A 25,958-nucleotide genomic window follows, 5' to 3' on the forward strand; every position below is an offset into this window, starting at 1 on the left:
ATAGCGATATAGCTATATCGCTATGTGCTGTGTAAATGAATGGGGAGAAGTGTATGACGCTGATTGGTCAGCGTCATACACTTCTCTCCACAACGCCCACTTGGTAAAGCCAACGGGTAAAGAGCGATCTGGACTCTTGGACGTCGGGCACCTTTACATGGTTTGGTAGATGTGCCATATTTAAAATTAACATTTTACCATGGATCCTATATGTTTTCCAGGCGCTTCCGATACATATCCCACGCCCCTTCTTCCAGTCTCTGTTGTCCATGCTTCATAAGTTCATTTGGGCGGGGAAACCTGCGCGTATTGCCAGATCCATGCTCTTTCGTGCGAAGTGTGAGGGTGGTGTTGGCCTTCCGGATTTTGTGTCCTATCATCAGGCCTCCCACTTGGCCCGAATTTTGGATTGGTTCAGATATACTGAGATTAAAGAATGGGTGTCCATGGAACAGGTCTTCATGGAAGTTCCTTTGCAGGCCTTACCATGGTTGGGCAATCAGGTCCCTCTGGCGGCAAGGACACATCCGACGATTGGGCCCACTCTGGCGAATGCGGCACGGATCTTTCCCCGGAAAGAGATCTCTCTCTCTCCCTCCCCGATGTTCCCGGTCTTGGGCAATCCTGCATTTCCACCGGGACGAGAAGGTGGTCCCTTCCAGCACTGGTTGAAGGCAGGTAAAGGACGTGCGGCCCATTTTCTACAGGATGAGGTGTGGATGAGTAGCACTCAGTTGGAGTCCATGTCGGACCCAGTCTCTTTTTCTTTTTGGCAGGTTACCCAATTGAGACATTTCCTTGTGTCCTTAGCTGACCCAGCGGCGTATTCGCGAGATAACTCCCCCTTTGAACTCTTATGTATGGGCACAATTTGTCACGCACTGTCTAGACTCTATGCCCTCCAGATCTCTCCCTCCACCCTGTCCACACCATCATACTTGCTTAGCTGGGAACGGGACTTAGGTCTAACATTTACCCCAGAGCATAAGGATCGCATGTTCCACATGACACATAAATCATCTCTGGCTAGTAGATTTCAAGAGGCAGGGTATAAGATTTTGTCTCGTTGGTATAGGGTGCCTTCCAGATTGCATGTGATGTTATCGGCGGTCTCGCCGTTGTGTTGGAGATGTGGAGACCATGTGGGTACTCTCTTACATATTTTTTGGGACGGCTCCATGCTGACGGACTTTTGGTCTGAGGTATGGCGCATTACCTTGAAATTTACGTTTTTCCCCCTCCCGAGGTCACCGGGCCTCTTCCTGCTCCACCTGTGTGAGATGCCTTTATCTTCTTACCGGTGGTCAGTGGTGCGCCATCTGGTGAATGCAGCCAGGGCATGTGTTCCCGCGTTGCGGAGACAATCCTGTCCCCCGACTGTGGGCATGTGGCTTGGTAAAATTCAGGAGATCATGAGAATGGAGGACCTCACGGCATCAATGAAGGAATCCCATGCAGCCTTCCTCAAAACGTGGCGTGAATTGATTCACTTTCAATCCTCAGAGGAATACAAGATCGTCATGGCTTCTTGAGCTTACCCAGTGGGCCCATGGGTCAGGTCAGTTCTTCCCCCCTTCTCTTTTTCTTCTGTCTTCTCCCCTCTTTCGTTGCACTGCAACGCTTTACTGCTCTTCCTTACGGGTATATATGCATGGCTGCGGGTTCAGGGTGCATACCAGAGCTTCTCTAATTTCCATGTTCTCTGCATTTTGTGTCATTTTTCTCTGTGATTATGGAGCCTATGTATTCTCAGTTGTTGGCCTGCGAGCCGATGTTGGTGCAGCTTTGCTTTACACCATAACACAAAGTTATTACGAAAATGGAAAATAAACTAATAAAAAAAAAAAAAAAGCACTAACCGAGATAAGGAACGACGTAGCTGGATTGTTAAAGAGGTTTTCCCACGAGGGACGTTTATGACATATCCACACGATATGTCATAAATGTCAGATAGATGCGGGTCCCACCTCTGGGACCCGTACCTATCTCTAGAATTGGGCCCCCTAAACCCCGTTCTACCTTATTCTGCCATCGCTGACTCCCGGCCACTTCCTGACTTTATGGTCGGTTGTTACCAAAATAGCGTAGCTCTCTGAGCTACGCTGTTTCCGTAACTCCCATAGTAGTGAATAACAGTCACGGAAGCAGTGTAGTATGTGAGCTACGCTGTTTCCGTAACTACCATTCAGTTCTATGGGGCTTACGAAAACAGCGTAGCTCAGCAAGCTACACTGTTTTCCCCTTCATGGTCGGAAATCAGCCGACACGCAGAGGTAGAACGGGGTTTAGGGGCCCCATTCTAGAGATAGATGCGGGTCCCAGAGGTGGGACCCACATCTATCTGACATTTATGACATATCCTGTGGATATGTCATAAATGTCTCTCGTGGGAAAAACCCCTTTAAAGTGTAATGTTTATAAGATGAGTATGAAATACCCTTGTCTAATTTTCTTTGTTATGCAAGAGTAAACAACTGTTTTAAAAAGTTCATTGATTTAGATTTGGAATCTCAGAGACAGAAGATTTGATTTGATAATGAAGTTCTCTACCCAGGGGCGTAGCTAGGGGGGGGGGAAGGCAGGGCATGTGCCCCGGGCGCAACTTAGAGAGGGGCGCCAGGGCCGCACCGTCCATGACTTCGGCCTGCTGCCTCTCTGAGGGGTCGGCAGCGCCAATGAAACGAGCCACCGCGACCCCCCCTGCACTATAATTGTACCTGCATCTATAGGACAAAGGTACAATTAGGAGCAATTAATGGCCGGGTACGTTCCGTGCCCGGCCATTCAGCGCCTTTCTACGAGCGCTTGCGTCGTTGAAAGGCGCTGATTGAGAGGGAAAGTAATTCTGCCCTGCCAATCAGCGCCTTTCATAGACGCAAGCGGCGCGATCACATCATCGCGCTGCTTGCGTCATTCAACCCCAGTAGACCTGCGCAGAAAAGAGCAGGTCTCAATTGCCGCCTGATGATGCAGGAATGGGATTAAGGTGAGTTTGTATAGTTTTTTTTATCCTAATAAAAAGGTGTGTGGCATTATCTACGGGGAGGGGGGGGGGCTTTATCTACAGGGGGGCTATATACTGGGGTGGGCTATATGTGGAGCACTATATACAGGGGTGGGCTATATCTACAAGGGGCTATATACAGGGGTGGGCTATCTGTGGAGCACTATAAGGGGAGCTATATATGAGACACTATATACACGGGTGGGCTCTATGGAGGCACTATCTACAGGGGGCTTTATGGGGGGACTATCTACAGGGGGCTCAGTGGCAGGCACTATCTACAGAGGGCACGGTGTGTGTGTGGAACACAGTGTATGGCGCTATTTTATTTAGGGGTGTAGTGTGTGGTATAATGAGAACTTTATCTTTGCTTATAGGTGTACAAATGTTTGAAAAGTGAGAAGCTGAAGACATCTGAGTGGCAAACTGCAGCAATGGGCTGTGACCGGGAGAAGTCATCATAGAGGTCTGGACCGGATGGAGAAAAAGAAATAGAATCTGAGATGTCACCGGTGAGTCACTTAATGTAAAAGTTTATTCTGCCTCTAATCAGTACTGTAGTCACTGTATGATCTGCAGAGAGATGATGGGTGGTATGATTATGATCTGATTTTATTTTTGTGAAACAGCAACTCCCAGCATATCCTTACCATTGTTCGGGCCATGCTGGGAGCTGGAAACAATTTAGTGCAAACCTATACGGCAGGGGTTGTACTAAATTGAGCTGTATTTGTGCCGGTGTTGTATATATGTACTGAGCTTGGTTCTGGTACTAAATATAAGTACTGAGCTTGGTTCTGCAGCTGTATTTATGTAATGATCTTGGTTTTGGAGCTGTATTTATGTACGGAGCTTGTTTCTGGTACTGTATTTATGTACTGATCTTGGTTATCGTACTGTATATATGTCATGAGCTGGGTTTTGGTGCTGTATATATATGCACTGAGCTTTGTTCTGGTGCTGTATATATGTACTGAGCTTGGTTCTGGTGCTGTATATATGTAATGATCTTGGTTCTGTAGCTGTATTTATGTACTGAGTGTAATGTCTGTGGTCGCTGACCACGAACTCCTTCCATCCAGTCGACGCCCTTCTCTCCAGAGATGTCTGCCCATACAGCCGTCCTGTTCCACAGTGACCACCAGGGTGTGCACGCAGGTGGGAGATTGAGCTGATTGCTCCCAGAGCACCCTGGGCTATAAGACGGCTGTGCCCCTTCCTCCCATGCCTAAGCGTTGTTGTAGTACCCAGTTTGTCTATGCAAATTGTCTCCTAGTGTTTTCCAGTTCACAGTGTTCCCAGTGCCTGTATCCTGTATCCCGTGCTATCCTGGTCAAGTGCCGTGCTGAGTTGTAGTGATGCTGTGCTGTATTCCACGCCTGGCCTGCTACTCCACTTCTGACGTCTACAGGCTGCCTAGTCCCAGCCGAGCCTGCCTTGCTACTGTCCGAGCTGCCACAAGTACACTATACGAACTATAGACTGTGACCTGCGCCCTGTTGGCCAGCTGCCATACCGTCAAGGCGAACCCAACGCGAGATTACGCTGTAGATGACAGGTTACAACGAGATTACGCTTGCTTTGCTGTAAGTACCACAGAAACGTTAACGAAGTGGAATGTCTATTCACTGTCTAAACACTTCAGTATTGTTAATGTGTTAGTATAAGGCAGCACATCTGATGTAAAAGGATCCGTATGATCTGACAGACACTGATCTAAAAGGATCCGTATGCGCTTACTAAATGAATGGAGAGAAGTGCATGACACTGATTGGTCAGCGTCATACACTCCTCTGTACAACGCCCACTTGGTCAATAGTAAAACACGCCCAGTTGTCCATTGAAAAACTCATTAGCATAAAGCTAAAATCGCTAACATCATGGTGAAAATGGATCGTTTTTTTAATAAAAAGCACTGCTGTCACCTACATTATAGCGCCAATCTCCTTATGTAGGAGATAGGGCACTTATAATGTGGTGACAGAATCTCTTTAAGGTCAAAACTCTGACTTGGCCATTCCAAAACACAAATCTTCTTTTTCAACCCTTTTTTAGTAAATGTACTTGTGTGCTTTGGGTCATTGTCTTGTTAAATGCTACCATGTATGTACCTGAAAATTAAGCCTAAATAGACAACTCGTCCGGCGAAAAACAAGGCCTCACAAGGCTAAAAAGTATGGGAGCACGTACCGTAAAAAGCAAAAGATAGGACATGTCCTATCATTTGCAGTACACATCTACGGTCTGGACACCTTCATGTAACTAAACGGGAAGGTGTCCGTGGACAATACAAGTGAATGTGTCCGTGGACAATACAAGTTAATGAGTCCGTAATTGCGGACCATAATTACGGATGATTTTTACGGTCAACTGCACTATCCATTCTGTTAAAATGACGGAACCCTTACACCCAAGTGACAAACGGAAACCAGTTTGGATTCCGTTCATGGGTTCCCGAACGAAGCCTAAGATCCATGGTATGATTCATGAATAGGATAAAAGTGGTAATTTGGATAAAATGTTTAACACATTGTATTAACTATGTAACAAGTAGTTAAATAATAAGCCAGCGATCATAGGGATCAAGAGATCGTAAAGAAATTATAAGTATTTGACATGACATTACAGATACAAATATACCAAGGCTTCAAGGAAAAGGAAGTATTTAGAGTGCATGTGTCAGGTGACCATTTAACTGTTTGAAGATGTGACAATCCAATAGGATTATGAGTGTGATCTTTGATCTCTAACTATTCCAAACTTTATGACTAGAACCTGTTATCATCTTTTGTTTAAACCAATATGAGATAAACTTTGCTTGCTTATAAACATAAAATGTTAAATATAAATATGAACTGTACTCCTATGATATTTAGTTATACTCCTAATTCACAGTATAAACAGGAATACAATATCTGGTTATATACTCTTCTTTATAAGCATGGCCAACTTAGCTAAAAAGGCTTTTATTTTGTAACAAGCAGTGTGGATCACATTAATTCCTAAATGTGGACTCTAGCTCTACGGTTGCAGGGTGGGATGGGGTTTGTTTACTTACACATGTCCATGTACCAACCTTTAATGACATAATACATATACACTATCTAGCTAAAAGTATGCGGATATCTGACCATCACACATATGAGCTTGTTCGACATCCCATTCCAAAACCATGGGTGTTAACATGGAGTTGGACCGCCTTTGGAGGCTATAACAGCCTCCACCTTTCTTGGAAACATTTCCACAAGATTTTGGAGTATCTGTGAGAATTTGTGCCCATTCAGTCAAAAGAGAATTTGTGAGGTCAGACACTGATTTTGGTTGAGAAAGTCTGACTCGCAATTGGCATTTCAAAGGTGTTTGATGGGATTCAAATCAGGGCCCTATGCAGGCCACTTGTGTTCCTCCACACCAAACTCTTTAAACCATGTCTTTATGGACCTTTCTTTGTTACTCGGCGGTCCCTGCTCTGTACGTTTTTGTGGTCTCGTTCTTCATGGCTGAGCCGTTTTACTTCCTAGATGCTTCCACTTAGCGATAATAACACTTACAGTTGCCCGGGACAGATCTAGCAGATGATACATTTTATGAATTGATTTGTGGCAATGGTAGCCTCCTATGACAGTTTAAAGTCAATGAGCTCCTGAATATGTCCTATACTACTACCAATATTTGTCTATGGAGATTGCATAGGTGTGTGCTTGATTTTATGCACCTGTTTGCAATGCGTCTAGGGGAAACACCTGAACTCAAAAATTAGCAGGAGTGTCCACATACTTTTGGCCATATAGTGTATATTAATCTCTGAACATCCTATAGTGTATATTAATCTCTGAACATCCTATAGTGTATATTAATCTCTGAACAGGTCTTTTTCATGTAGACTGCTGTATGGATGTGCATATTTTAACAAACACAATGGGGGAAGTTTATTAAATTTTGGTTTTAATCGAAACATTGCTGGACTAAGATGCGCCTAATTTATCAGGAGGCGGACGCCTCTTTATAAATTCGGTGCACCTTTGGTCGTCCGTGTGACAGAAAGTCAAATCTACTCCAGCTATGTGCTTTGCATTAAAAATGGAAGTAAAGCTTTTAAATGGTGATTCCCAGATCTTAAAGAGGCTCTGTCACCAGATTTTGCAACCCCTATCTCCTATTGCAGCAGATCGGCGCTGCAATGTAGATAAGAGTAACGTTTTTTTTTTAAAAACGAGCATTTTTGGCCAAGTTATGACCATTTTTATATTTATGCAAATGAGCCTTTCTAAAGTACAACTGGGCGTGTTTAAAGTTAAAGTACAACTGGGCGTGTATTGTGTATGTACATCTGGGCGTTTTTACTTCTTTTACTAGCTGGGCGTTGTGAATAGAAGTGTATGATGCTGACGAATCAGCATCATCCACTTCTCTTCGTTACCGCCCAGCTTCTGGCAGTGCAGACACACAGCGTGTTCTCGAGAGATCTGTGACGTCACTCACTTCCTGCCCCAGGTCCTGCATCGTGTCGGACGAGCGAGGACACATCGGCACCAGGGGCTACAGTTGATTCTGCAGCAGCATCAGCGTTTGCAGGTAAGTAGCTACATCGAATGCCCGAATTACGTCTGAAAACAGTGCGTGTGAACATACCCTAATAATTCAAGTGTCAAAATAGATTCTAAAGGAGCTTTATTGCTAATAAAGCGCATATAAACCCCGTACAGGAGTTCCTCATCAGGTATGTATTAAAATAGCCAAGGTCACATTTAAATAAATTTTCATTAAAGAGGCTCTGTCACCACATTATAAGTGGCCTATATTGTACATGATGTGATCGTCGCTGTAATATAGATTACAGCAGTGTTTTTTTATTTAGAAAAACGATCATTTTTGACGGAGTTATGACCTATATTAGCTTTATGCTAATGAGTTTCTCAATGGACAATTGGGTGTGTTTTACTATATGACCAAGTGGGGGTTGTACAGAGGAGTGTATGACGCTGACCAATCAGCGTCATACACTTCTCTCCATTCATTTATACAGCACATAGCGATATAGCTATATCGCTTTGTGCAGCCACATACACAAACACTAACATTACTGCAGTGTCCTGACAATGAATATACATTACCTCCAGCCAGGACGTGATGTGTATTCAGAATCCTGACCACTTCTCTGCACTTCTCTGTGATTTACAGCACAGCAGGCGTAGTCTCGCGAGATTACACTGTAAACTGTCATTTGCAGCGATATCTCGCTGTGCTGTGCTGTAAATCACAGAGAAGTGCCGAGTGGTCAGCATTCTAAATACACATCACGTCCTGACTGGAGGTAATGTATATTCATTGTCAGGACACTGCAGTAATGTTAGTGTTTGTGTATGTGGCTGCACAAAGCGATATAGCTATATCGCTATGTTCTGTATAAATGAATGGAGAGAAGTGTATGATGCTGATTGGTCACTGATTGGTCAGGGTCATACACTTCTCTCCACAACGCCCACTTGGCCATATAGTAAAACACGCCCAGTTGTCCATTGAGAAACTCATTAGCATAAAGCTAATATAGGTCATAACTCCGTCAAAAATGATTGTTTTTCTAAATAAAAAAACACTGCTGTAATCGACATTACAGCACCGATCACATTATGTAGGAGATAGGTGTAACGTCCATGGCCGCGGGCCGTCGGGTTTACTCACGTCCCGACGCCCGCAGCCATGCGTCCGTGAGCGCTGGTCCCTATCTCCTTCCTAGGAGACGCCAGCGCTCACTTCCGCTCCGTCCTGCTGTGTCTCGTAGGGTGCGCGCGCTCGCTCACGCACGGCCTTAAAGGGCCAGCATGCGCACAAATGATTTAGTCATCATCATCATCTGCCCTGATTTCCTGATCTATAAGAAGGCCCCAGGCCTTCTGATCCTTGCCTGAGCGTTGTTAGTCTTTCCCAGTCTGTCTCGCAATGGTCCCTTAGTGTCTCCCGTTCCAGCTGTTACCCGTGCCCTGTTACCGTTCCTGTATTCCGTATTGTTCTAGTTCCTGTGCCTACCAGCGTTGGAGTAGTGTCTTCTGCCACGTCAAGTGTCGTCTGCCACGTCCAGTGTCTTCTGCCACGTCAAGTGTCGTCTGCCACGTCCAGTGTCTTCTGCCACGTAAAGCGTCCTCTGCCACGTCCAGTGTCCTCCGCTTCATCGGATACTGCCCGCCACGTCTGGCGCCACCTGCCGCACCAGCCTCCATCCGTGCTGAAGCCACAGCCACCTTCCGGACTATTTCAGGTACCCAAGCATTACTGTCTGCCATTGTCTTTCGCATAGACTGTGACCTGGTCAGCTGCCTCCCCGCTACGACGGAGCAGCCTAGTGGGTCCACATACCCTGTGTCCGTGACAGTACGCTCAGGCCATGGAACCCACTGGCCAGCCCAAGACCGCAGTACAGAAGATTCAGACAGAGATGCAGGACCTACGCACACGTCAGGATCAACTCTTTGAGGCGGTGAATTCTATCCTGGTCCGCCTGGATCTACTCGCTGTTCCACCTCCGGTTCTTCCTCCTGAGGCTGTTGCCGTGCCACTGCCTGTTGCTCCCCGTTTGTTCCGGATCCTCAGTTCCTCTGCCTCTTTCTCCTCGCTACGACGGTGACCCCAGAGCATGTAGAGGATTTCTCAATCAATGCACGGTGCATTTTAGGCTACGGCCTCATCTCTTTCTCTCCGAGGAGGCCAAAGTAGCATTTATTATCTCCCTCCTCGCTGGCAAGGCCCTCGCATGGGTGAACCCAATCTTGGAGCAACAAGGACCTGTATCCACGGACCTAGCCTTGTTCCTGCAGTCCTTTCGTGCCGTGTTCGAGGAGCCGGGTCGAACATCCTCTGCCGCAGCCACTTTGTTGACCCTCAAGCAAGAAGGCTCCACAGTAGGGGAGTATGCTGTCTCCTTCCGCACCCTAGCAGCTGAGCTGGCATGGAACAATGAGGCACTTGTAGCAACCTTCTGGCAGGGACTGTCCTCTCACATCAAGGACGAACTGGCAGCCCGCGACCTTCTTTCTACCTTGGATGCCCTCATCCTGTTAGCCACCTGGGTTGATATGAGAATCCGGGAGCGCTCTCAAGAGGTTCGTCAGGAGAGCCGGGCCCACAGACCAGCAGCTTCTGTCCAGAGACCACTATTGTCCACACCTAGTGCGCTACCTGAAGAACCCATGCAGGTAGACAGAGTCCGGTTATGTGAACAGGAGAAGCAGCGCAGACGCTCCTCTGGACTTTGTATGTATTGTGGCCTCAAGGGTCATTTTGTGCGCCAATGCCCACAGAAACCGGGAAACTCCAGTACCTAGGGTTGATTGGAGAGGCAACTCTAGGTGGAACGTCTCCAAACGTTAAAACCTCTTCCAGATTATCGATACCTGTGGCCATCGTCACCGGACAGACATCACATCCTTCCTCCGCCTATCTTGACTCTGGAGCGGCTGCTAATTTTATCCAGCAGGATCTAGTGGATCGGTTTCGACTACCCACAGTCCGTCTGGAGAGACCCCTGGCAGTTGCCTCTGTGAATGGTCTACCATTGCCTGATCCGATCATGCTCATCACTGAGCCGTTGACACTACGGGTCGGAGCTCTTCACTCGGATAAGATCACCTTCCTGGTACTACCCAAGGCTATCAACCCTATCCTGCTGGGTCTGCCATGGCTCCGTCTACACGCCCCGACACTTGACTGGAATTCTGGAGAGGTTCTTCAATGGGGTTCCAGATGCCATAGCCATTGCCTGTCACAAGTCCGTCCTGTTGTGCCCCTGCTGCCGCAGTCACTTTCCGGCCCACCATCTCAGTATGCCAGTTTTGCGGATGTCTTTTGCAAACGAGAGACTGAGACGTTGCCTCCACATCGGAATTATGACTGTCCCATTGAACTGGTTCCCAATGCTTCTCTTCCCCGTGGACGAGTATATCCTCTCTCCTTGCTAGAGACTTTATCGATATCAGCCTATATCAAGGAGAACTTGGAGAGGGGTTTTATTTGAATATCTTCCTCCCCGGCCGGGGCAGGCTTCTTCTTCGTTAAAAAGAGAGATGGATCTCTCCGACCCTGCATTGACTACCGTGGTCTCAATCAGATCACGGTCAAGAACAAATACCCGTTGCCACTTATTTCCGAGCTGTTTGATCGCATACGAGGAGCCAAAAGGTTTTCCAAGCTAGATCTGCGGGGGGCCTATAATCTAATCCGGATTAGCCGGGGTGACGAATGGAAGACGGCATTTAACACACGCGATGGGCACTACGAATACCTAGTGATGCCCTTCGGACTGTGTAACGCTCCCGCAGTATTTCAGGAGTTCGTTAATGATCTCTTCCGAGATCTCCTCTATATGTGTGTTGTAGTTTATCTCGATGATATTTTAATTTTCTCCCCAGATCTGATGACCCATCGGAGGCATGTTCGTCAGGTTCTTCTGCGACTAAGAGAGAATCACTTGTATGCCAAGTTAGAAAAATGCACCTTTGAAAAGAGGTCTTTGCCCTTCCTGGGCTACGTCATCTCGGATCAAGGCCTTAAGGTGGACCCTGAGAAGCTAAAGTCTGTCCTGGAATGGCCACGTCTTCAAGGCCTAAGGGCCATACAACGGTTCCTGGGATTCGCCAATTTCTACCGGCAGTTTATTCCGAACTTTTCTTCTCTGATGGCTCCCATCTCTACCCTTACGAAGAAGGGTGTGAACGCCAAGGTGTGGACTCCAGAGGCAGAGTCCGCATTCATTAGACTCAAGAAAGCCTTCACTTCAGCTTCAATCCTCCATCGCCCTGACGTATCTCGGCAGTTCTTACTAGAAGTGGACGCTTCCTCTGTTGGTGCAGGCGCACTTCTGTTCCAGAGGAGCTCCAAAGGAAAGGCAGTTGTATGTGGCTACTACTCAAGACTGTTTTCCTCTGCTGAGCGCAATTACTCCATTGGAGATCGGGAGCTACTGGCTATCAAATTGGCCCTGGAGGAGTGGAGACATCTTCTAGAAGGCGCAGCTCACCTCATCCTGATCTTCACCGACCACAAGAACCTCACCTACCTTCAGTCCGCTCGAAGACTTAATCCTCGTCAAGCCAGGTGGTCACTGTTCTTCACCCGTTTCCAATTTCTGCTTCACTACCGTCCCGCTGACAAGAATGTGAGGGCCGATGCCCTGTCCAGATCATTTGAGACGGAAGACACGGTGTAGTCCCTTCAGACTATCATAGACCCATCCTGCGTTGTCACCGCCAATCCTCTGCAGCTTAGAAATATCCCTCCGGGGAGAACTTTTGTTCGGTTGGCAGACAGAAAAAGAATTCTCCGCTGGGGACACAGTTCTAAACTAGCTGGGCACGCTGGTGTCTGTAAAACCCAAGACCTGATTGCTCGTCACTTTTGGTGGCCCACGCTACCTAAAGATGTTCTGGATTTCGTCTCTGCTTGCACGGTGTGTGCCTCTAATAAAGTGACTCGCTCCAAGCCTGCCGGCCTGCTTCAACCTCTGCCTGTACCCAGTGCCCCCTGGCAGCACATCGCAATGGACTTCGTCACAGACCTTCCTCTCTCAGCAGGATGCAACACCATCTGGGTGGTGGTGGACCGATTCTCTAAGATGGCACATTTTATCCCGCTGACCGGCCTACCTTCTGCTCCCCGACTGGCGAGTCTCTTCATTCAGCACATCTTTCGCTTGCATGGCTTGCCTCTTCACATTGTGTCCGACCGGGGGGTTCAGTATACCTCTAAATTCTGGAGAGCCCTCTGTAAACTCCTGGATGTGAGTTTGGACTTTTCCTCTGCCTATCAACCCCAATCCAATGGGCAAGTTGAGAGGATCAACCAGATCATGGAAAATTATCTCCGCCACTTCATCTCTTCACAGCATGATAACTGGGTACAGCTTCTTCCATGGGCCGAGTTTTCATACAACAACCACACAAGTGAGTCCACCACTTCCACTCCGTTTCACATCGTGTACAGTCAACATCCCAGAGTTCCTCTTCCTGTGTCGACTTCATCTCAGGTTCCTGCTGCTGACTCTCTATTTTGCTGGCAGTAGATCGCATGAAGCGAAAGGCAGATACTAAGAGAAGAGAGCCGCCTCAGTATCTTCCAGGGACTAAAGTCTGGCTGTCCTCTCGGAACATTCGCTTGAAGGTACCCTCATACAAGTTCGCTCCCAGGTTCCTTGGTCCTTTCGAGATTCTGCAACAGATCAACCCTGTCTCCTATAAACTGCGGCTGCCTCCTACCCTCAGAATCCGTAACTCCTTTCATGTGTCCCTCCTGAAACCAGTGGTCCTGAACCGCTACAGCAAGATTTCTAGTTCCACAGTTGCTCCCAGCGGTCCCTCTGATGTATTCGAGGTAAAGGAGATCCTGCACCGCAGGAGGGTTTGGGGAAGGACTTTCTATTTGGTGGACTGGAGATAGTTTGGTCCTGAGGAGAGGTCCTGGGAGCCAGAAGAGAACCTCAGTGCTCCTGCTCTCATTAAAAAGTTCCTCTCTCTCTCTGGCCCCAAGAAGAGGGGGTGCAAGAGGGGGGATACTGTAACGTCCATGGCCGCGGGCCGTCGGGTTTACTCACCTCCCGACGTCGCAGCCATGGGTCCGTGAGCGCTGGTCCCTGTCTCCATCCTAGGAGACGCCAGCGCTCACTTCCGCTCCGTCCTGCTGTGTCCCGTAAGGTGCGCGCGCACGGCCTTAAAGGGCCAGCGCGCGCACAAATGATTTTGTCATCATCATCTGCCCTGATTTCCTGGTCTATAAGAAGGCCCCAGGCCTTCTGATCCTTGCCTGAGCGTTGTTAGTCTTTCCCAGTCTGTCTCGCAATGGTCCCTTAGTGTCTCCCGTTCCAGCTGTTACCCGTGCCCTGTTACCGTTCCTGTATTCCATATTGTTCTAGTTCCTGTGCCTACCAGCGTTGGAGTAGTGTCTTCTGCCACGTCCAGAGTCTTCTGCCACGTCAAGTGTCGTCTGCCACGTCAAGTGTCGTCTGCCACGTCAAGTGTCTTCTGCCACGTCAAGTGTCTTCTGCCACGTCAAGCGTCCTCTGCCACGTCCAGTGTCCTCCGCTTCATCGGATACTGCCCGCCACGTCTGGCGCCACCTGCCGCACCAGCCTCCATCCGTGCTGAAGCCACAGCCACCTTCCGGACTATTTCAGGTACTGTTATGGCAGGAAGGAGGTGAAGGAAACAAGTGAGCCCTAATCTACCCACCGCCCTGTCCCTGCCTACTTGCAACGACCCGCCCTAGGCGACGGGGTACAACTTGGCGGCGGTCCCTACGCTGACTAAGTGCAAGGGGATACAAACAGGGAACAAGCAAGGGAAGGGGCAGTAGCCCACGGAACACCGTGAGGAAACGGAGTGGTGAACGAGCCAGTCAGGATCAGGATGTAGTGGAGTATACAAACGCAGAGCAAGGAGCAGGAAGCAAGCCAGGGGCAGAGCGAAGCAGGATAAGCGGGAACTGAAGCAAGGCAGAAGCAGGCTGGAGCAAGGCAGCAGTGGGGCCAGGAATCCAAGAAGAATAACAAGCAATGAGGAAGAGAAAACGGCAGGTATAAATGGACAGGGGGCGGAGCTAACTCCGACTGACCAGGCCGCGATAGGCTCTCCCACTCCTGAGCCTGCCACCCTGATTGGTGGGAGACGGTGTCAGTCTAAGAGGTCTGGCCTCAGGTGTCGACTGATTAATCCTGGGAGTATCCACAGACGTAGTGCCTGGCAGATCCTTTACAGGTACCCAAGCATTACTGTCTACCATTGTCTTTCGCATAGACTATGACCTGGTCAGCTGCCTCCCCGCTACGGCGGAGCGGCCTAGTGGGTCCACATACCCTGTGTCCGTGACAATAGGCCACTTATAATGTGGTAACAAAGCCTCTTTAAAAGGTACAAACATCCCTTACAACATAAATTTACACAAACTTATAATGATCAGTCCATTAAATGGCTCGGGCTATATAGAGTTTGGCCGTGACAAAAATATTGTTTTCACTTTATGGTCGTTATGAATGCAGCTATATTAAATATGTATAGTTTTTTTTATTTTTACAACTTTTGTTTTCCTTTTTACTTATTTTTTATATATATTTTTTAAACTTTTATTTACATTTTTATTTTAGTCTTACTATGGGACTTGAACATCTAACCTTCTGATCACTTACAGTATGTAATACATTGCAATAGTTCTGTATTGCAATGTATTATATGTGTCAGAGTAAAACTGTATGGTAGACCTGGTTGCCATAGTTAGGCCCATGACTGCCATAGCAACCCATCAGCACAATACGATCATGGGGCGCCTTTGGGGTGACAGAGAGGGCCCTTTTCCTCTGTCTAACCACAGTTTATGCAGTTAGCATTGACTACGGATTCTAAGGGGTTAAACAGCCTGGATTGAAGTTATGTCTGATCCTGTCATTAGAGCAGGGTGTTGACAGCAACGGTATATTACAGCCAACACCCATAAATGATGGCACCGGTTAAGCTTCTGAGCCTGCACCATCACAGAGTCGTAATAGTAAGGCGGCTCATGTTAACTAACTGCGGGTGGTGATGTACTACTTCGGCACAGGGCGGTAAGGGGTTAATGATTTATGTTGCACAAGATATATGTATCTTTCTCACCAACATTTGTATTCAAACACCCCAAATCTCCATTCATTGAATTCAATGGGAGGCAGAGGTGTTTTCTTCCCAGGGCGGTTTTCGATTGCTTGTGGGTAAAAAAAAAGCGGCATGCCCCATCTTGGAGCAGTTTCCGCCTCTGAATCTCTATTGAAATGATTGAATTTAATGGAAGACAGAAAAAAACGTGCCACTCGTTTGAAGTGTTTTTTTGGTGCAGTTTTTGCATTTGATTTATTTAAAAAGAAGTAAAAAAAGCAAATAACCTTGGGGTTTGTTTTAGTTTACCTGACTAATATACCAGTATGGAGTTTAAATGCTTTGTTTCAGCAGTAAAGCTCCTCTAGAACCTATTTTGACACTTTTCTCCCACTCATATAATGAAAATTTCTGCAATTTGCTAATACACGTTTCCTGTTCCCAAGAATTTAAAGGAAGGGTGTCGCGAAAAAAAATTTTTTTATATCAATTTGCTTTTAGTGTTTTATTTAAAAAAAATCTATTTATCTGTTTGTGTTTTACTTTTTTTTTTTTTCTAACTTTTTCTTCACTATGCGGGCTGCCATTTTTTTTTCATCTCTGTATGTGTCGATTAACGACACATACAGAGATGGAATACGGCACATACATCCCCATAGAGAATGCGAACGTGAGCCGTTCGCATTCACTATGGTGTACGCCTTCTGTGTGGGAACGGCGCATGCGCCGCTCCCACACAGTCTAAATGGAAGGTCTTCGGCCGAGCGACATCCGGCGCCATTTTCTTGTGGACCGGAAGCCGCGTCCGGACAGTAAGATGACTACTTCCCATCGCGACTTCCGGACATGTGTTCAGAAGCGAGCGGACGGACCGGAGGGAGCGGCGGCAGGAGCAGGTAAGTTATGTTTGTGTATGTTCGTGTTTTCGTGTGTGATTAACACTGTATGTAAGCCTACTACACTGTGTATTCGCTCAAAAAATGGCGACACACAGTGTAGGAGGTTTGAACATTCAATCCACTCCTTTCTCCTGGCACTAGCCAGGATAAAGGAGGGGGGATTGTTTGAGGACGCTAGAGCGAGTGTGTCTTCTCAAATTTTGCAGCATAAAGCAATGTGGTTGCTTTACCACATGCCAATGCTGCAATTTTGGGAATTGCTCCCTCTAGTGACCAGCACAGGGAAATGTTATAAATTAGAATCTAATTTATAATATTTCCTGACTCGTGAAAAAATTAAAAAAATTAGAACAATGTCTAATCATGTATACACTAACTGTTTAACTAAAAATAAAATAAAATAAAAATTATACCCACACATTCCCTTTAATTTGCTGTCCCTGAATGAAGACATCACTATCGTTCAAAAGTTTAGGGTCACTTAGAAATTTCCTTATTTTTGAAAGAAAAGAAAAGCACAGTTTTTTTCAATGAAGATAACATTAAATTAATCAGAAATATACTCTATATTGTTAATGTGCTAAATGACTATTCTAGCTGCAAACGTCTGTTTTTCTAATGCAATATCTACATAGGTGTATAGAGGCCCATTTCCAGCAACCATCACTCCAGTGTTCTAATGGTACATTGTGTTTGCTAACTGTGTTAGAAGGCTAATGGATGATTAGAAAACACGTGAAAACCCTTGTGCAATTATGTTCGCACCGCTGTAAACAGTTTTGATGTTTAGAGGAGCTATAAAACTGACCTTCCTTTGAGCTAGTTGAGAATCTGGAGCATTACATTTGTGGGTTCGATTAAACTCTCCAAATGGCTAGAAAAAGAGAGCTTTCATGTGAAACACGACAGTCTATTCTTGTTCTTAGAAATGAAGGCTATTCCATGCGAGAAATTGCCAAGAAACTGAAGATTTCCTACAACGGTGTGTACTACTCCCTTCAGAGGACAGCACAAACAGGCTCTAACCAGAGTAGAAAGAGAAGTGGGAGGCCCCGCTGCACAACTGAGCAACAAGACAAGTACATTAGAGTCTCTAGTTTGAGAAATAGACGCCTCACAGGTCCTCAACTGGCAGCTTCACTAAATAGTACCCGCAAAACACCAGTGTCAACGTCTACAGTGAAGAGGCGACTCCGGGATGCTGGCCTTCAGGGCAGAGTGGCAAAGAAAAAGCCATATCTGAGACTGGCTAATAAAAGGAAAAGATTAATATGGGCAAAAGCACACAGACATTGGACAGAGGAAGGTTGGAAAAAAGTGTTATGGACAGACGAATCGAAGTTTGAGGTGTTTGGATCACACAGAAGAACATTTGTGAGAGGCAGAACAACTGAAAAGATGCTGGAAGAGTGCCTGACGCCATCTGTCAAGCATGGTGGAGGTAATGTGATGGTCTGGGGTTTCTTTGGTTCTGGTAAAGTGGGAGATTTGTACAAGGTAAAAGGGATTTTGAATAAGGAAGGCTATCAATCCATTTGGTAACGCCATGCCATACCCTGTGGACAGCGCTTGATTGGAGCCAATTTCATCCTACAACAGGACAATGACCCAAAGCACACCTCCAAATTATGCAAGAACTCTTTAGGGAAGAAGCAGGCAGCTGGTTTTCTATCTGTAATGGAGTGGCCAGCGCAGTCACCAGATCTCAACCCCATAGAGCTGTTGTGGGAGCAGCTTGACCGTATGGTACGCAAGAATTGCCCATCAAGCCAATCCAACTTGTGGGAGGGGCTTCTGGAAGCATGGGGTGACATTTCTCCCGATTACCTCAGCAAATTAACAGCTAGAATGCCAAAGGTCTGCAATGCTGTAATTGCTGCAAATGGAGCATTCTTTGACGAAAGCAAAGTTTGAAGGAGAAAATTATTATTTCAAATAAAAATCATTATTTCTAACCTTGGCAATGTCTTGACTATATTTTCTAGTCATTTTGCAACTCATTTGATAAATATAAGTGAGTTTTCATGAAAAACACAAAATTGTCTGGGTGACCCCAAACTTTTGAACGGTAGTGTACATCCATAGGCTGAAAACGTGTACAGGACTAAGGCCTAATTCACAAGACAGTGTCCGGTCCGTGATATACGGTCCGCATGTTGGCAGTAATTCCCGGACCGTACACAGTGCAGGGAGGAACGCTAGTAGCATCATAGTTATGTATGATGCCAGAAGTCCCTGCCTCGCTGCGGGAAAACTGTCCCATACTGTAATCATGCTTTCAGGATGGGACAGTAGTTCCACGGGGAGGCAGGGACACCTAGCGTCATACATAACTATGATACTAGGAGCCCGGGTCCCTGCAGTGTGTTCGGTCCAGGAAATGAGGCCGACATGCGGACCGTATATCACGGACCAAACACAGTCGTGTAAATTAGGCCTAAAGCTGAGATGTGGATACAATTGGATCTAGTCTAGACATCAAGGATGTTTAGTCCACAGACTTGGGGTAGGTAACTTTAGAGAGGTGTATATCTACTTGAGAGTCTTGTGATCTACTTGGTACCAGGCTGCAAGTTTACGCAGGTTGCTGTATGACGTTACAGGCAACTGGAAAGTCTGAATACGGTTTTAGAGAAGACTCTAAACTGTATTCCTCAAAACTCTATGCCAGACAAAAAAAAAGGCATTAATGAATATGTGCTCACAACTGGACAAACTTTTACATTTTTATTTTAATGGGTTTTTCTTTTATTTTTTTTTTAAAAAACTTGGAAAATAAGAAAAAACGTAAATTGGCCAGAAGGCACAGCTCTGAAAAAAAACCAAAACGCTACTATAGTAGTAGAAGCACCTCTACACTCCAAACTCCTGGTATTTTAGCCTATAAATTATTTTTTTCCTTTTTAAATAAAATATCCCACACTCAGTCTGAAACTTCCTTCCCACAAGCGTTTGGGCCCCCTGGTAACCAATAAGCGCACACTGTTAATCAGCTAGTACTGCAGGAATAACTTCTGCAGTACTGATTAGCTTTGTTGTGTTTACCCATGTAAGGACGGATTCACACGAGCGTGTGCGTTTTGCGTGCGTAAAAAATGCAGCGTTTGCGCGCGCAAAAGTTCAGTGTGGCATCTGTATATGGTGCGTGGCTGCGTGATTTTCGCGCAGCCGGCATCATCATGACACTCTGTTTTTAGGTTACAAAACAGTAAACAAGGAGGGGCTTTTATGTTTGACTTCAATGGGTGTGTGCTGCGCAAAACACGGGCAACTATAGGACATGTCGTGAGTTTTACGCAGCGGACATATGCTGCGTGAAAATCACGACCTGTCAGAACGGCCCCATTGACTTACATAAGTCTGTGCGACGCGCGTGATTTCCATGCACGTAGCACGGACGTAATACACGTTAGTCTGAATAAGGCCGCCTTAGTCTTAGCAAATGTTTCCTTAGTGTTATCCTGTTCCCATTGTTCCCGTGCCCTGCTACCTGTATCCCGTGATATATTTGTTCCTGTGCCTGAGGCTATGTTCACACGCTTTACAAAAAACGTCTGAAAATACAGGAGTTGTTTTCAAGGGAAAACCGCTCCTAATTTTCAGCCGTTTTTTAAGAAAACACGCTTTTTTCTCGCCTCCTTTTTACGGCTGTTTTTGGAGCTGTTTTTCTATAGTCAATGAAAAACGGCTCCAAAAAGTCTCAAGAAGTGACATGCACTTCTTTTCACGGGGCATATTTTTACGCGCCATTTTTTCAAAACGGCTGCGTAAAAAAACGCCCCGTCGGAACAGAACGCCGTTTTTCCCATTCTGCTTACGATTTTTCAGCCGTTTATGCCCCGAAAAACGGCAGAAAATAAGCCATGTGAACATACCTATAGAGTGTTGGAGTCGTGTTGTGCCACCTGTCTGCCTGCTGATATACAGCACGTCTGGTGTCTGCAAGTTCATCTATGCCGAGCTTCCATTACTGTCTGGACTATCAAAGGTTCTCTTGTACTAGGACTGGTGTTTGGCCAGTTGCTACTCCGCTACGGCGGTGCGGCCTAGTGGGTCCACATACCCACGGATCGTGACAATGGCATCTGTTAAACAGATACTTTATAAACTAGGGTCATGAGAGTTCATGACGTATCCATAAAACTGATACAATTTTATTTATAGGTGACAGATGCCACCATTAGGCATCCGTTTATCGTATATGTCACCTATAGACTATAATGGTATCCATTTAGCGTATCGGTCACCTATAGTCTATAATGATAGGGCCCCCCAGAGCAGTATTGCTTGGGGGACACATGGTGGCATAGGGGCATTCATGTTACGATTTTATTGCTGGTTCATTTAATTATTATATTTTTGTTAGGTGGTTTGGTCCGTCCCCCCTTCTTTTCCCTTCTATTTTGCAGTTGGTACTTACCTACCTTTTCCAGAAGATTATGATATTCTGCCCAGCACCAGGTTATGGTCACTGATTGGTTTTCTAATTACCGGAGAGATTCTTGGAAGCTTCTATTCTTCTGCCCAGCTCATGGACTTCGTCGCTGATTGGCCGTTCAGTCTGAAGGCGGGAAGATTTTGCTTTAAAAAACCCAGCTTTCCCGCTGTTTCTGTCAGTTCCAGATTTCCTAGGACCAGCGTCCCCACCCTCCCTCCCAATTTATTTAAAGGAATAGTGTCACAAATTATTTTTTTTTACCATCAGTTTGATTTTAGTCTTTTATTAAAAACTTTTATATTTATTTGTGTGTTTGTGTTTTACTTTTTTTTATTTTTACACTTTTTCATCCCTATGGGGGGCTGCCATTTTTTACTCCATTTCTGTATGTCTCGATTAACGACACATACAGACATGGAGTACGGCAGCTCCAGTCCCATAGTGAATGCGAACGGGGCCCGTTCCATCCACTATGGTGTACGCCGTCTGTGTGGGAACGGCGCATGCGCCGCTCCCACACAGTCCAAGTTGAACTGTGCGCCGTCCGGCGCCATTTTCCTGTGGACCGGAAGTCGCGGCCGGACAGTAAGATTACTACTTCCGGTCGCGGCTTCCGGACTTGTGCACATGGAGCAGCGGCAGCAGACGGAGCGGACGGACCGGCAGCGACTGGAGCAGGTAAGTGATTTCTATGTATGTTCGTGTTTCAGTGTGTGTTTACTACTGTATGTAAACCTTCTACACTGTGTGTTAGCTCAAAAAATGGCGACACACAGTGTAGGAGGTTAGACCGTTCAATCCCCTCGTTTCTCCCGGCACTAGCCAGGATAAAGGAGGGGGGGATTCTGAGAGCCACTAGAGCGAGTGAGGTTTTCCCAATTTTGCAGCATAAAGCAATGTGGTTGCTTTACCACATGCAATACTGCAATTTTGGGAATTGCTTCATCTAGTGATCAGCACTGGGAAATATTATAAATTAGAATCTAATTTATAATATTTCCTGACTCGTGAAAAAAATAAAAAAAATTAAAACAATGTTTAATCACCTACACACTAATTGTTTAACTAAAAAAAAAAATACATTTTTTGCTAGCAACACATTCCCTTTAATTTCTGCTTGTCGCAATGTCTTATTAGTGGGGTTTTTGTCTCCCAGCTATTGCTGGGTGGACTGAGTTTTAAACTGGTTTATTATTATTATTGTGATTTTTAATTTATAATGGTCGTAATTATTTATTTGGTTCAAGTATTTATCTTATTGATTCAAGTATCAATATCTTTTGGTAACCCTTAACCCCTTAGTGACCAGCCCATTTTAGGCCCTAATGACCAAGCTATTTTATTCGTTTTTCTATAGTCGCATTCAAAGAGCTATAACGTTTTTATTTTTTCGTCTACATAGCTGTATGAGGACTTGTTTTTTGCGGGATTAGTTGTGCTTTTTAATGGCACCATTTTTGGGTACATATAATTTTTATATTAACTTTTATTAACCTTTTTGGGGGGGGTTATAAAAAAAACCTGAAATTCCGCCATTGTTCTATGCGTTTTTAAATTGACGCCGTTCACTATGCGGCGTAAATAACATGTTACCTTTATTCTATGGGTCGGTACGATTACGGCAATACCACATATGTAGAGGTTTTTTTATGTTTTACGACTTTTGCACAAAAAAAACACTTTTGAACTAAAATTATTTGCTTTTGCATCGTCGCTTTCCAAGAGCCGTAATTTTTTTATTTTTCCATCAATGTAGTGATTTTTTGGGCTTGTTTTCTGCGGGACAAGACGTAGTTTTGAATGGTACTGTTTTGGGGTGCATGGGACTTATTGATTCATTTTTATTATGACTTTTTTGGGGGGCAATGGAAAAAAATTGCAATTTCGCCATGGTTTTTTGCGTTTTTTTTTTTACGGTGTTCACTTTGCGGTTTAAATTACATATTAACTTTATTAATGGAGTCATTACGGTCGCGGCGATACCACATATGTGTACTTTTTTTTTTTTTTTTTACACTTTTACTAAATAAAACCACTTTTTATGGAAAAAAATGGATTTATTTTTTTACTGTACTTTTTATTAATAATCTTTATTTCACTTTGATGACTGATTTTATTAGTCCCACTAGGGGACTTTACTGTGCGATATTCCGATCGCTGCTATAATGCTCTGGTATACTTCGTATACCAGAGCATTATTGCCTGTCAGTGTAAATCTGACAGGCAATCTGTTAGGACGTGCCTCTGGCGCGTCCTAACAGGAATATGTCCAGGGCAGACCTGGGGGCTTTTATCAAGCCCCCGGCTGCCATGACACCCCATCGGAGACCCGCGATTTCATTCGCGGGCCGCCGATGGGTGACAGAGGGAGCGCACTCCCTCTGTAAACAAAGTTAAATGCCGCGGTCGCTATTGGCGGTATTTAATGGGTTAAACGGCCGCGATCGAAGTAAACTTCGATCGCGGGCGTTGGAGCAGGAGCTCAGCTGTCATCAGACAGCAGAGCCCCGGCTCCTGCCTGCACGGGAGACCCGTGCAGGACTTAGACTAGGCTGACGTGAAAAGGCGTCAGCCTAGCCTAAAGCCCATTAGTGAATCACGTGAAAAGGCGTATTAGTGGTCACTAAGGGGTTAAAAAAACATTGCGGCCTTTTTTATCCACATATTTTGTCTGGTGTCTTTAATTCTGTTATATTAATGTATGAATTTGTGCCTTGCGCCATCATGTATCTGTTTAACGTATTAGTCATGAAAAGCTATTAAAAAACCTACGACGTATACGTTAAATGTATGCCTGTGATGTATGCCATCCACGTACACACTAAATGTAGGAAATGAACATGATGTGAAGTGGTCCCTGTGAATCCAGGCTGTTTACCCTTTTATACTTAAAGCCCTGGACCTGACATATTTAAATATTGTTAAAATTCATATTTTTTCCCCACACAGCAGCCACCCACGCTCATTGTTTACTATTTTTCATGCTGTCCACAATGATGACATGTGATATGACCACATTAGCCAACTGCTACCGGCTTCAGTGACCTCACAATCGAAAACACGTCACTTCGTAGATGGTAAACACCAAGTGGCAGGTTTTATTTATACAATTTTAAGGGCTCGTTCACACTGAGTTTTTTGGCGGTTTTTTATGCGGAAACCGTGTCGGAAACAGCTCCAAATCTCGTCCCAAATTGTCTCTCATTGATTTAAAAAACCGTCAGAAATTGCCTCACATTGATTTCAATGGGAGGCGGAGGTGGACAAAAACACTGGGAGATAGAGAAAGTGTGTTTTTGAAGCGTTTTTTGCTTGTGGCGCTTAATGGATGCGGCCGAAAAACACACCGAAAGACGCCGCAAAAAAACGCGGCAAAGGAAGTGCAAACAGGTCAAAATCTGCAGGTTTTTTTTTTTTTCTGCTTGCAAGAACATACCCTTTCTGCGATGTACCCCAACTTGTATATCTCCTTCTGAAAAACTCGTTTAAAGTCTAAACTATCTGAGATTATATAATAATACATTATTTATATGGTTAGACCTGGAAAAACGCTTTGATAAAAGATATGATGGTGGTGGTACAGTTGGTGAAACGCTCACATTCACCTTGGATATCATATTCCGCTGCTGGGAACCATAGGCTAGACTAGGTCAAGGTTTTACAATATACAGTTCAACTATTAGATCATAGATAGGAGGTATAATTTTATGTAAATAACATACCAAGTTATGGTAATACGTGATTGCCAGCAATAAAGATTAGCTGCAAATTACGTTTATTACACGTAGAACTTATTGGACAACCGAACCCTTTTAGCTACGATGCTTTTGCACTAAATTACTTGCAGGAATGTCCTCCAGTATCGTGTTTTTTACCATCTCCTAACAAACACTTGCAGGGCTTAATAGGAACACAAAGATGACAGACCTGGGAGCCTTCATTAGGCCCTACCATGCTACCATGAAAGCCATCGGCACTCTGCGATCATGTCGTGGGGGGATCGCGATGAGCTATCAGAGGGTGCCGCCTCTTTCTAATGGCTTAGATGACGTGGTCGCTATTGACTGCGACATAAACGGGTGGTTAAACGGGTGGAATCTGAGTTATCTTCAATTCTGCCTGTTGCAGACACCCGCTCGCTATGGAGCGTGCTCAGCCCTGTGAGCGCGCTCCGTAGTTCTCCTTGGCGGCTGTCACATCCACGAATGTGGCATGTTGCCAAGGAGTTCACAAATAATTTCATAACATCAATTCAACAGTGCCCCCAAATCGCTAACATCTAATTTAATCAATATTTTATTCCCTGAAATTCCGTAAATAAATATCCAACCTAATGCCAAACCTGTTGCTTTACTTAGCTGGCGGTCCAAATCACAGTATACAGCATTTTCAGTTCTAATGATATGGAAGTATAAGAATACGGAAGCAATATTAAGTGTCTTAATACAGACATCAGTTCAACGACCTAGTAATTTTTGCGGGGCAATTAGGCTAATCAATATCAATCTGTTAGAGGACATTGAACCCTGCTATCTGTTTGCTTATTTCATCTACCATAGATTGTACGTTGCCATCTGTCTGCTGTATGTTTCTTGTAAAATTGTACATTGCTCTGTATGATGAACAGTACCGGGATACGCTTTAACACATGGTTGTCATGCTAGGATAGTATTCTGAGGGTAACTGCAGCCAGCGCATGGTACTAGCCAAGGGCGTAACTGCCAGGATAGAACAAATATCAGCTGCTACGGGGCCTACCTCCACTCCCACATGACGAAAGGTAAACTAATTTGCCTCTCTAGAATATGTGTGGATGTAACTACCAGAGCTCCAGGTATAGAAGATCTTTGGGTCTCCATCGCCACTGTTGAGCTAAATGCACACGTTGCAGAATTTGATGCGGAAAATCTGCATCAAAGCCGCAGGTGAACGCAGGTAATTTCACGGGTAAAATCTGTTTTTTTATGCGTTTTTAGGTGCAGTTTTTAAATTTTGAAGAGGAAATAGGT

The 25,958-nt window shown here is 45.3% G+C and overlaps 2 long non-coding RNA genes across 2 annotated transcripts in view; one reads left to right on the top strand and one right to left on the bottom strand.

Annotated features, from left to right (window-relative positions):
• The window catches only part of LOC142761305 (uncharacterized), a 65,300-nt gene extending 61,819 nt beyond the window's left edge, over positions 1-3,481 (top strand). The window contains exon 4 of the long non-coding RNA XR_012883598.1: positions 3,382-3,481. This is a non-coding gene — a long non-coding RNA (uncharacterized LOC142761305). The remainder of the gene's footprint in view (positions 1-3,381) is intronic.
• LOC142761306 (uncharacterized) overlaps positions 1-25,958 on the bottom strand; it is a 56,515-nt gene that overhangs the window by 13,501 nt on the left and 17,056 nt on the right. The window lies entirely within an intron of this gene.

The sequence above is a fragment of the Rhinoderma darwinii genome, chromosome 4, assembly GCF_050947455.1.
Source record: "Rhinoderma darwinii isolate aRhiDar2 chromosome 4, aRhiDar2.hap1, whole genome shotgun sequence".
NCBI lineage: Eukaryota > Metazoa > Chordata > Amphibia > Anura > Rhinodermatidae > Rhinoderma > Rhinoderma darwinii.